General features: G+C 37.5%; 1 protein-coding gene and 1 pseudogene across 6 annotated transcripts in view; one reads left to right on the top strand and one right to left on the bottom strand.

Annotated features, from left to right (window-relative positions):
* The window catches only part of ADD3 (adducin 3), a 137980-nt gene that overhangs the window by 32748 nt on the left and 92545 nt on the right, over positions 1-12687 (top strand). The gene's annotated exons all lie outside the window — the stretch shown is intronic.
* LOC135273902 (immunoglobulin-binding protein 1-like) lies at positions 813-1460 on the bottom strand (annotated as a pseudogene).

Raw genomic sequence — 12687 nt, 5'->3', positions numbered from 1 at the left:
TTCTCGTTGGTTTCAAAGGACATCTTTATTTCTGCCTTTGTTTCATTGTTTATCCAGTCAACATTCAAGAGCCAGTTGTTCAGTTTCCACAAAGTTGTGTGGTTCTGAGTTAAGTTTCTGAATTCTGAGTTCTAACTTGATTGCACTGTGGTCTGAGAGACTATTTGTTATGATTTCCATTCTTTTGCATTTGCTGAGGAGTGATTTACTTCCAATTATGTGGTCAGTTTTAGAGTAGGTGTGATGCAGTGCTGAGAAGAATGTATATTCTGTGGATTTGGGGTGGAGAGTTCTGTAAATGTCTATTAGGTTTGCTTGTTCCAGGTCTGAGTTCAAGTCCTGGATATTCTTGTTAATTTTCTGTCTCGTTGATCTGTCTAATATTGACAGTGGAGTGTTAAAGTCTCCCACTATTATTGTGTGGGAGTCTAAGTCTCTTTGTAGGTCATTAAGAACTTGGTTTATGTATCTGGGTGCTCCTGTATTGGGCATGTATGTATTTAGGATCATTAGCTCTTCTTGTTGCATTGATCCTTTTACCATTATGTAATGCCCTTCTTTGTCTCTTTTGATCTTTGTTGGTTTAGAGTCTATTTTATCAGAGACTAGGATTGCAACTCCTGCTTTTTTTTGCTCTCCATTTGCTTGGTAGCTCTTCTTCCATCCCTTTATTTTGAGCCTATGTGTATCCTTGCATATGAGATGGGTTTCCTGGATACAGCACACCCATGGGTTTTGACTTTTTATCCAATTTGCCAGTCTGTGTCTTTTGATTGGGGCATTTAGCCCATTTATATTTAAGGTTAATATTGTTATCTGTGAATTTGATCCTGCCATTTTGCTTCTAAGCCGATATCAATCCACCTCTGAAGGTGAAGAAGATAATATTCATGAACTCGCTCATCATCTGCTTGACCAGTTTCCACAGCAGATTTCATTGTAGGCAAACTATGCTCCAACTCCTTCTTCTGCTTGTATCTGTCTATTTTAGCCTGTCTTTGAGATACCATAGCAATGAGGCTAGGATAAGCCCTGGAGGAATCAGCAGTGTGATTTTCAACTGAGTTGTCCTTGGTTGTGGGCAGCTCAAACTCTGCCACATGATGGCAACGGCACTGAGTTAACTAGTTTATAAAGTGTTCTCGAGCCCGCTGCAAATGATCTAGATGCTTCTTGGGGTTGACTTGTTTCATGGTGAGGGCTCCTTGAAACGCTGACACCAACACATACTTCAGATCAGTGGAAGCAGTCTCTTCCATATCTTCATTTCGGCTGAATAAGTCGAGCTGCTTTAACATTTCTGCAGCCTTCTCAAGGAGGTCCAGGCCCTTGAACACCTTCTCCTGGACTATCCGGGAACCGGCGGGTTCAGTCGCCACTTCTACTTTGTCTAGAAGCCGTTTGCTGGTTTCGAACGGCTCTGGGAGCCACGGCAGCAGTAACTCGTCTTCAGCGGCCATCTTGAGGAGGGAGCAGCTTTTTTTTTTTTTAGGTAACTTTTAAAAATTGGCAAATGAAAATCATGTATGTTTTGTCTGAAACATGGTTTGGAATGTGTACATTTGGAACATAAGGTTTTGGAATATGATTTATGAGAATGCATAAATCAATCTAGTTGACATGTGTATTACCTTAGTAGTACTTATTTTTTATGGCAAGAACATTTAAAGTTTCCCCTCTTAGCAACTTCCAAGAGATTTAATGTTATTGGCAGCCTGTTAAACAGTATAGATCATCTGAAGCCTATGAAAGAGCATCTTTCCCACCTGGAAAATCAGTCACAAAAAATATTTCAGATGCCTTCAGGAAGAGATACAAGAAGAGTCTCCTTTTCTAAATACCAGGATTATCAAATCTTGGACTTCAGAGACTGACCATATAAGGAAAGGGCTTTTTATAGACAAAGAGGGTTGAAGTAAAATAATGGGATAGAATAAGCATATTGAGCTGGATAAGACTTATGTAATCCTAGTTCATCTCTTAATGGCCATGTCCTTGACATTGTTGCATTAAGAATGAGAGCACGGGAAAATAGTCCACGTGTTGGCATACTAGTCTCTAGAATAGATGTGATCGCAACTCTTGAGTGCTCTTAAAGGGTGGATCCTGCATTCACTCATCCACTTCTGCCTCGGTTCAGGCTCAAGCAAGTGGTGGTGACTTTGGAAAGATAAGGGGAGGAAAAGGAAGGACAAAAAATGAAGGAAACCAGACTAGGGGGAGGTGAGCAGCAGGGATACTGGGGCAAATTCAAAGTGCGAAGTATACATGTATATGCATATTATATTTATAATAGCTATGTAAACTGTAAAATACTATTTCAGGAAAGAAAGTATAGTATACTAGAAAGAGAATTTCTAACTAGCTGGTATGGATTCAGTTTTCTCAGCTCTACCGTTACCCTAACTGTATAGAATCTGAGATAATCACTATTCTATTAATACTTCTCTGGCTTTCCTTCCTGATTGAATAAGATGATGTTAAGTTTGAAAACACTTTGTGCGTGCTCATATACTGTATACATGTTGTTACTGTTTTTATACTGTTAATTATTTTACTCTTCATCTAAAGTATTGACTACCAGAAACTTTATTGAGAGGAAAAAATTTGTACCCAAGAACACACACATTATGATTAAGAGAAGTTAGAGTTAAATTAAATAGCCAATTTAAATAGGGCCAATTTGGCTGTCATCCTAGGCTTTATAAAAGAGACAGTGGCAGCCTTGTGGGTGAGGGGAATGTGGACCTAATTACTCATTTAATTTAATCATTCATCCCTTTAACTCCTTTAAAACCTGACTTTTATAGGTCGATTATATAATGTATGAGAGCACAGTGTTTCTCTTCGAGTGAAAAACCCTGTTGAATGGCTTTACAAAAAGAAGATTTTGATATGTTCATAATAATAAACTTGGTTTGCATTTGTTTGAGGCTTATGGTCTTCAACTTCTGACCAAGTTAGTGAAGGGTTGCTATAACTACCAGATGGCAGTCTTTTCCGATCCAGTGTTAGATGCCAACAGACTAATAACAGAATAGATGTAAGCAGAATTCAAGCACAGCATTTGAAGTATTGTTTAAACTGGTCATCTAGCAAATTTAATATAGAGAGGATAAACTGAATATGTTCATGTTGCCATACAATTGTTTGGTTCTCAGGGCAGTCCCAGAATGCATCTTTAATTTGTGTTCCATGTAAAATGCTGGGTACAGGGATATTTTGCCAAGTACTGGTTTGAAATTTACTTGGGATCCATCCAGCTGGCAGATCAGTTGTACTAATCAGATGGGCCTGTTTCTGGGGAATGGGATTTCATAGAGGGAGTAGTGTTCTTGAAGTATAGTTACTTAAAAACCAGTTAATTTTTAATTTAAAAATTCTCATAAGTGCTATATTAAAATGTATATAGTACAAATATTATGTATATAGTGGAAATACTTTGTGCATTCTTGCAAATAATAGGGACAATAAATTCATTGTACTCTACTCAGCTGCTTTTAATTTCTATTTTGAGTCGCTGGGACCGTAATTTGCTAGTTGCCTCCAGTGTTTATTAGGATTAACTCATCTGCATTTCCCACTAATGTGGATCATTAGTTCTAAGAGATTTCTCAGGATAAATAGTGCCAAATATGTTTGGGAAACTATTTTCTGTGCCATCTCTTAAAGTTTCATGTTGTACCTTAGCATAGCAAAGACTGAGAAGTACTGCAATTAAGTGCAGGGTTTGCCTTGTTTTGTTAAAACTCAGTGTATCTCAAATATGTCACTAGAACACAGAAGTCTGTCTAATGAAATCAGTCTCTCTAGTTCCATCCTATGGAGCTCCTGTTTCTCAGAACACTCTTAGGGAAAATACCGCCCTTAAATGGTGAGCTAACAGATCTTAACAGAGTTTTTTTTTTTATTATATTTTTGAAATATCACAATTAAAATTGGTAGTTACAAATATCTCAGTCTAGGGGATATAATGCTTTTGTTTTAAAAATCAGTATTCATAAGGCCATTTTACATAGAAATGTTCATTTTTATGGGGTATGTCTTTGAATTGATATTGACATATATCTTGAGGCATTTTGATATTTTATAAATACAATTTTTTGTTTCAAAAAATTACATTTATTTTTGATAACCCAGGTAGTTTCTTTAGCAAGCTATTTTATAATTTAAATTATATTTTTTCATTAATGAAATATAATTATTTTAAGTTATAAGATAAATGGTTTAGCAGCAATTAAACTAGTCTATAATTCTCATTTGAAGACCAAAGATTTCAGTAATCCAAGATATTGCCATGTAATCAGTTATATTAAATGAGGTTTTGAGACTCTCAACCTAGACGATACTCTAAAGATAAGCAAATTACTTACATATACCAGTCTACTATTTATATTCTCTAATCTGAATATAAAGGATTTTAAGCATTTTTGCTTTCCGTGAATTCCTTAAAAATGACTTCTGAGAATGTTTTTTAAAAAATGTTATATCTAAATGTGATTCCTGAATCATCCCCGGGTTGTAAAACTGGAAAGTTGTGTCATTTTGCGAGTAATAGGAAATACTAAGTATAGACAAGCTTCTAAATGTAAGCCAATCCATAAATTAAATAAATTAAACCAAAAAAGATTAACCAGCCGTGTTTCAGGTTTTGGAACATGTAATGTATAAATGTTAACTTACCAGAAAAAATAGTTCTTTACCATTAACCCTCAAACTAAATCATGAGACATGCTTTATTTTCAGTTGCATTTGGAAGACCATGTTTGTTAGCTTTGGCTTACCATTTGTTGACTGTTTAATGCTAAGTAGTATTTATAACCAGCCCATCAAACACAAAGTAGAATTCTGAGGGAGGGATTCTTTCATATTGAAATATAAAATAAACTTTTTGTCCTTAGGGTTTCCTTAGATGGTACAAGATCTGTAAGGTAATTAGCTCATCCATCTCATCATCTCAGCACCCCCTTGCTGCTGTACCTTTATTGATATTCCTTTTCCACCTCTGCTCTATCCTCAACCCCACCCATCAGCATCCCATGTTTTAAATAAATTACAGGTAAAGGGAGTAAACTCACTAGAACAGCCTTTTTTCTGAAGGATATTGCTTGGAGAGGAAGCCTAATGATTAGAGTGATAACTGACTCCACCAGGAAGCAACTGCCCAGCAACAGAAGTGCCATGAAAAGCTCTAAATCCAAGCTCAACTTGCTGAATAAACAGAAATAGCTCTTGCAGAGCTTTATTAGCTGCCTATAGTTTGACTCTTTTTCCTTTCTACTACCAGTAATGGTATGAATCCTTTTAGACTGTGGTACTCAGACTTTAGCATGCATTGGAAGCACCTGGAGGGCTTGTTAAACCATAGATTGCTAGGCCACACCCCACACTTTGATTGTTAAGTCTGAACTAAGGCCCAATAATTTGCATTTTAACAAGTTTCCAGGTGATGCTGTTGGTTTGAGACCAAGTTTGAGACTCACTGGTTTTGTTTGACTAAGAAATCTCTGAATTTTCTCTCTTATGCCACCACCGTCCCCATCAAAGCCTATCATCAGCTGGACGTGGTGGCTCACGCCTGTTATCCCACATGACTTTGGGAGGCTGAGGCAGGCAGATCACCTGAGGTCAGGAGTTGGAGATTAGCCTGGTCAACCTGGTGAAACCCTCTCTCTACTAAAAATACAAAAAATGAGCCGAGTGTGGTGGTGGGCGCCTGTAATCCCAGCTACTCTGGAGGCAGAGGGAGGAGAATCGCTTGAACCTGGGAGGCAGAGGTTATAATGAACCGAGGTTGGGCCACTGCACTCCAGCCTGGGAGACAGAACAAGACTCCATCTCAAAAAGAAAAAAAAGCAACCTGTCATCTGTTGTGGACTGTCCCAGAAGCTCTTTCTTATTAGCTTTTCCTACACTGGTTTCATCTACAGTGAGGCAGCATTGTACCATGGAGTCCAGTTTCATTATTATAATTGAGAATATCTTTACCAGTTTTGGAATCGTTCATACCTTCTCCAAGTTATATTTCTCATGTGATAATCCCCTTACATAGTTTAGAAAGTATGTCTTCCTTTTAAAATGGTCATATTTCAATATTTAAGTAGATGCTTTCACTCTCTGAGGTATTGTCATATATGTGATCTTCTAAGTATATATTGTTGTTTAAGGCACGGGGATAGTATTTCATAGAGGAGTGTGCAGGTCATTCCACAGCAGTAGAAAGTAGTGTTATGACTAGCCTTCTGGAGTTAGATGTTAGGTGAAGAGAAAGATCTTTTGCATATTCCTCTTCAAACAGCCATTGCGTTAGCCGCAAAAAATACAGCTGCTTTTTACCTGGGCCACAGTTAACTAGGCTAGTGCTTTTTGCTTCCCATAAGTGGTCAGATTCTAATTTCTGAGGGTAAGAGGTGGATTTTCTAGGATATGGAGCATTCTGGGAGCACTAGGTACATAATAAGAAAATACTAGTTGGAAATAATTTCTTGTTTTATATGGTAGGAAATAGAACATTTCCTGGACTTGCCTAAATAAAGCCTTACAGCCAGTTAAACACACATCAGTTGACCACGGTTTCAGTCTTAACACAGGTTCCTGCTGTTCTTTAATATTGGCATGAAATTTTGTGGCACAGTCAGCTAGTTCAGCTTCTTAAGTTGTATAGGCCAGGCAGGTGACTCACGCCTGTAATCCCAGCATTTTGGGAGGCCAAAGCAGGCAGATCACTTGAGGTTAGGAATTTGAGACCAGCCTGGCCAACATGGTGATACCCTGTCTCTACTAAAAATATAAAAAATAGCCAGGTGTGGTGGTGGGTGCCTGTAGTCCCAGCTACTCAGTTAGCTGAGGCAGGAGAATTGCTAGAACCTGGGAAACAGAGGTTGCAGTGAGCCGAGATTGTGCCACTGCACTCCAGCCTGGGCGACAGAGTGAGACTCTGAAGGGGAAAAAACTGTATATAATATTTATTTTAAAAATCATATTTTGGTGATTTAAAATTTGTATAAATTTAAAGAAAACACTGCCGTATCATAACATATGCTGCATTCAGCACTAGTTTTATGTATGTTTGTTTCTGACTGTAAAAACAGAATAAACTCATAAGATAGTTGGAAAATACAGCAAGTTGGTAGATAAAAATTAACAATAAACCACTACCCAGAGATAGCCTCTTATATTAAGGTAGGTTATCTATGCTGATAAATATCTCCAGAATTCAGCAACTTGTCTTCCACTTATGTGCAGTTCAGTGTAGACTAAGTGAGGGTAGAAGAGGGTTTGTCTTGAGACCCAGGCTTATTCATCTGGTGGCCCCCATGCCCCAGAGCCTTTGAATTCTGCCTTGCATCTTGGATCTTTTGCAGCCAGCCAGTAAGGAAGGAGAGAGACCCTGGAGGACTCCATAGTAGGTTTTAAGAACTAGAGCTCAAATCTGGGGCCAGGCACGGTAAATAATCTTTGTGATTAGCAGCGTAAAAACAATTTTGTATGCTGGGTTTTTTTTTTTTTTTTTTTTTTGAGACAGAGTCTTGCTCTTTCGCCAAGCACCAGGCTGGAGTGCAGTGGTGCAATGTTGGCTCACTGCAACCTCCGCCTCCCGGCTTCAAGCAATTCTCCTGCCTCAGCCTCCCTAGTAGCTGGGACTACAGGTGCACGCCACCATGCCCAGCTAATTTTTGCATTTTAGTAGAGATGGGATTTCACTCTGTTGGCCAGGATGGTCTCGATCTCTTGACCTCGTGATCCGCTGGCCTCGGCCTCCCAAAGTGCTGGGATTACAGGCGTGAGCCACCGTGCCTGGCCTTGTATGCTGTTTTATTAAAACATTTGTTTAACATTTGTCCTTAATCATTAAGTATTATTAGAATATGCAGAATTTACAGTCTGTCTTATTATTAACTGTTCTTTTTAAACAGATATGAAAGATAGCCTATCTACTATAAAAGCAGTCTTTTAGCTCCTCTTTAAAAGCATGTTGTCTTGACACACTGTTTCTGAAGGGTCACAATTATACATATATATGTTAAAATGTTTGTATTCATTGACTCGATAATTCTACTTCAAAGAACTTGTACTGTATACTACAGAGTGCAAATGTGAAAAGTTACCTGCATAAGGATGAAATTTGTATCTGTAAACTAGTAAAGACTAGAAAAAACTGGACATGTTTGAAAGAGACTGGTCAAATAAATGTTAGGAACTACACATATTATACAACATTAGAATATAATGCAGCCATTAACAATGATGTTTATTTGCTTAGAAAGATGTTAAATGATAGGCTGTAACATGTAATATAAAAAATTGATTACATGAATGTACATGTATATGTGAATAGATACCTTTATGTGAGTTCGGAGGATATTACCACAGTGTTTCCTAGTGATTTTCTCTGCGTTGGCAGATTTGTGGTGATTTTTAACTTTTCAAAAACTCATCAGAAATGTTTCTGTAGTTTTTAATTGTAACAATGAGTATGAATCATATTTAAGCCCACTCTCGCCAGCCCCTCTCCCTCACCTTGCACATTGCTTCTGGTTTTGAGCCTTCCTAGCTCTTCTTCTTCCAGAGTAATCATGCTGTTGCTTGCCCCACTCAATTACTCCCCTACCATCACCTCCAGTCCTTGAAGACCTTCTGACTTAAAAGTTTTCCTACCCCAATTTAAGCACTCAGGCACTGATTGGAGAAGAGATTGAATTAGTGAGGTAAAAAAAAAAATGTTCAGGGCCATAATTTAGAGGGACTAATGAGGAAGGAGGAGTGTGGCCCTGGCCTTGAGGCATGATTTGGTGGCAGAGAATCCCAGCCACCTGGATATAATCTAGGAGGATTGTCTTTTGAAATTAATGCTAATTATGGATATCAAAGTGAAGCTATTACAAACTGTTGGCTGAAGTTATTTCCAGTAGGAAAGCATACAGTGAGCATCCTGTTTAAAGAAAAAAGCAAAACCATAAAACACTGTATTAGTTATCTGTTGCTACATAACAAATTACCCCAAAACTAAGCAGCTTCAGACAACAAACATTTATTATCTCACAGTTTCTGTGGATCAGGAATCCAAGATCAGCTTTGCTGGATTGTTCTGGCTCAGGATCTTTCATGACATTGCAGTCAAGCTGCTGGCTGGGGCTTCAGTCATTTCAAGGCTTGACTGGGGCTGGAGAAGCTGCCTCTCAGTTCCCTCTTGTTGGCATGCCATAGTTCCTCATGAGCTTATGGTGGAGAGCCTCAGTTCCTTGCTAAGCGAGCCTCATCACAGGGTAGTCTGAGTGTTCTTAAAAGGTGGCAGCAGTAGGAACAAGTAGGAGGAGGGGGAGGACCCAAATGGAAGCCAGATTTAAAAATCATCTATTCTTGTAAACATACCACCACTTCTGGCTCTATTGCTATTGCTCTCTCAGACCAACTGTGATACAGTGTGAGAAGGGACTACCCACAATTGTGAATACCAGGATGGGATGGTTAGCGACTTTTTCTTAGAGGTTGCCTGCTGCAAATACTCACTGTTGCTAGGTAAATCTTTAGAAAAGTGTTTTTTTTTTTTTTTTTTTTTGTGTGTGTGTGTGTGTGTGTGTGTGTGTGTGTTCAGATTCCCAAACTTTATCTCATAAAGATATGTTAGACGTTGCTAGTTTGAATGAGATTTGGGTGAGAATATATTTAGAGGAACATGTTAAACAGCTTTCTTATCAGTCTAGTGGAGATTATGTAAAACCTTTGCCAAGACTAGAAGGTGATTAATAGGCCAGCTTACCTGAAACATGATTGAACGGATTGACATTGGCAGGAACACACAGCACAAATTTAGTTTAGCCAATTAATATATTTATATGTATGCAGTAATTTTTGATGATTATTATCCATAATTAGTACTTAATTACATATCTAAGTACTCATTATTCCATTGCAGTATAAAGCAGATAGTTTTATAGCAAAGACTATACTGTGGAGACATTTACATACTATATTCTGGAATTTGGACTTTTTTCTGTGGGAAATAGGGAGCCAGTGAAGGATTTTTAAGAAGTGGAGTGATGTGGTCAGATTTGTGTTTTAAAAATCTTCCTTTGGCAACAGTATTGAGAGTGGATTGAGAGAAGCAAGGTTCAAGGTAAAGAGATTACTAAAGTATTCCAGGAGAGACAGAATAAGTGCCTGAAATAAATCAGCGGACTCAGGGATAGAGAGGAAGAGACATTTCCTGAAAGGAAAAATGGTAAAATAGAAGGAATGATGGTGGTGAAGTTCAGGTTAAAGAAATGCCTAGGTTTCTGGCATAGAGAAAGGAAACTGGAACAAAGAACACTCTCTCTCTTTCCCCATCCCTCTCTGTCCCTCTCTGTCCCTCTCTGTCTCTCACTCATGCTGTGTCTCTTGCTCATGCTGTCTCCCTCGTTGTCTCTCTTTGGAAGAATGTGTGGGTGATAAGAGTTTGATTTTTCAACATGTGAAGGTTGAGATAGTTGGACAGCAGACCACAGCAGGAGATTTTAAGTAGGGAGTTGGATGTATAGATCTGGAGCACAAGCTAGAAGTTTGACAGGACTGTAAAGAACAGATCCGCAAATTAATAGCAGGAGAATTGAGAGTTAAAGTTGTGGGAGGCAGATTAGGTTGTCCAAGGTGAATGTGTAGAGTGAGAGAAGTACACCAGGGATGAAACTTTTTTGAATTCTAAGGTATAAAATCATCCTTTTCACAGCAACAATCCAGACTAAGAAAATGCCCGTGTAGGGATCCATTTCAAGCCCTGCTTGAGGTTAGACCCCTTTGTGACTTCAAACAAATCATTTAACATCTCTGAGCCTAAGTTTCCTCATCTGTAAAATGAAAGGGTTGGTTCAAATTAGCAGTTCTCAAACTTTTTTCTGCTAGATTATATGTGACATAGGATGTTCACATTCAGTACATTTCCACAGATGTGCTTCGAATTATGGGCAATTTCCATTGCTCTGATTCTCCGTCATACAAGAAATGCAGGAAAGTGAGAACTATGTTATTATAACAATAACCTTCGGTCTGCTCTGTTTTAATATATTTAAAAAGCAACTAGTTCACAAATTTTCGTACTTAATCAGCAACAAGTTACTCACAACAAATACCTCACAGTTGATAGGCATGTAGCAACAAAACCAGTACTTAAAACTCCCAGGCTAGATTACTTTTAAAATTCTTTTGGAATCACAGACCCTCTGTAAGAACTAATGAAGGCCATGGATTCTCCTCCCAAAAAATGGGTGGATAGTTTTTTATATTTGAGAGCATTCAAATAAAATATTTTAAAGTTTGTCTGTAGCGTCTCTTGGGAGCCAGGACCCTGTATGAAGAAATTCCTTTTCCAGATAAAAATCCTCTTCTGGAAGATTTTATGACTTTAGTTTTTGTAAAAGGAGAAGCATATTTCTTTGGAAATAAACTTTGTGATTAGATCTTTGTAGGTAAGTATTTCTGTAGTTTTAATTTTTAAATAGTGTTGTTTAAGCTTGCCATAATTAGAAGACAGCCACCTATTCTGTGAATAAACTAGTGCCACATTAAGAAAAATAAGGTGATTTGGAGCATAATTATATTAAAATAACTACTAGTTATTTTAAACATTCTATACCACTTGGGTGAGGGCAGTGATAATAAGGCAGCCAGGAGATGACAAAGAGCCCAGGCATTCAGGGGACTTTCCTAGTGCAAGTAAAGCCTTTCTTGTTCATGTGTGTGAGTCTTGCTCAAGTGACTTAGAGGTGTTTATAAGTATATTTTAGGTGAGCTGAGAATTAATCCTATACATCTTTTACCAAAAAAGCCCCTCATGATTTTAAAAAGAAAATTTATTTCAATTAAAATAATGCTATCTTTAATCAAATAATCTAATAAAGTCTAATAACATGGAATGTGGAATTTGATATTAGCTAGAAAAAATTAGAATTAGCACACTAATAAAATATTAATAGTCTTAATAATGAGTTTTGTCTGGTACTCTTTTTTTCCATCAGTTTTTTTATTCTTAGGCTTGGGAACCAAATCTAATTCTGGTATTTACAAATAAGTACTGTTTCAATTTCTATCATCCAGTTATTTCATGAGAAAGTTTCCAGTAATGGTAAAGCAGTTTGATTTTGTTCTTTGTCTAACGTATACACATACCAAGATAATTTAAATTAATTTTTATTCAAAGTAGTTAGGAAAACTTTGAGGGGAAAACATAGAATGCATATTTTTCTAATTCAGAGTTTCAGTGGGTCATGTTTAATTTTATTTTTCATGAATGATCATGTATTTCAGCTTTTCAGCAAATGGTATGCACTGGGCTAGTAATGATTAATCTTGGTTCAGTGACCAAGAATGTTGGCTTTAAAAACTTACTTGCAGGCTGTAAAATAGCCTACGGAGGACATAGTAATTTTGTTTGTGTTTTAATTCGGTGCTGGAGATCTTGGTGTGTGTGGTTATACAGCCATTCCAGTTTTCAGTTGAACTGCTTGGCCTTTACAGGTGGACTTCTCTTCTGACTATTTCTTTTAACCAGCATCTGAGTTAATGTTCTTTAGAGAAACCTATAGCATATAAAGAAATTGATCCCCTCCCAGGTTTTAACAAACTATGATTTTTAACTATGGCTGATATTTTTTTTTTTATGACTTTCTACCTATATACTATGAAAGTTGCATTTGGATGTTTCTAGAGAGT

The sequence above is a fragment of the Aotus nancymaae genome, unplaced genomic scaffold (genome assembly GCF_030222135.1).
Source record: "Aotus nancymaae isolate 86718 unplaced genomic scaffold, 86718_ANA_hifiasm-v0.15.2.pri h1tg000010l, whole genome shotgun sequence".
In the NCBI taxonomy this organism is placed as follows: domain Eukaryota; kingdom Metazoa; phylum Chordata; class Mammalia; order Primates; family Aotidae; genus Aotus; species Aotus nancymaae.
The sequence above is the reverse complement of the archived record's forward strand: the minus strand, read 5'-3'. Positions and strand labels throughout refer to the sequence as shown.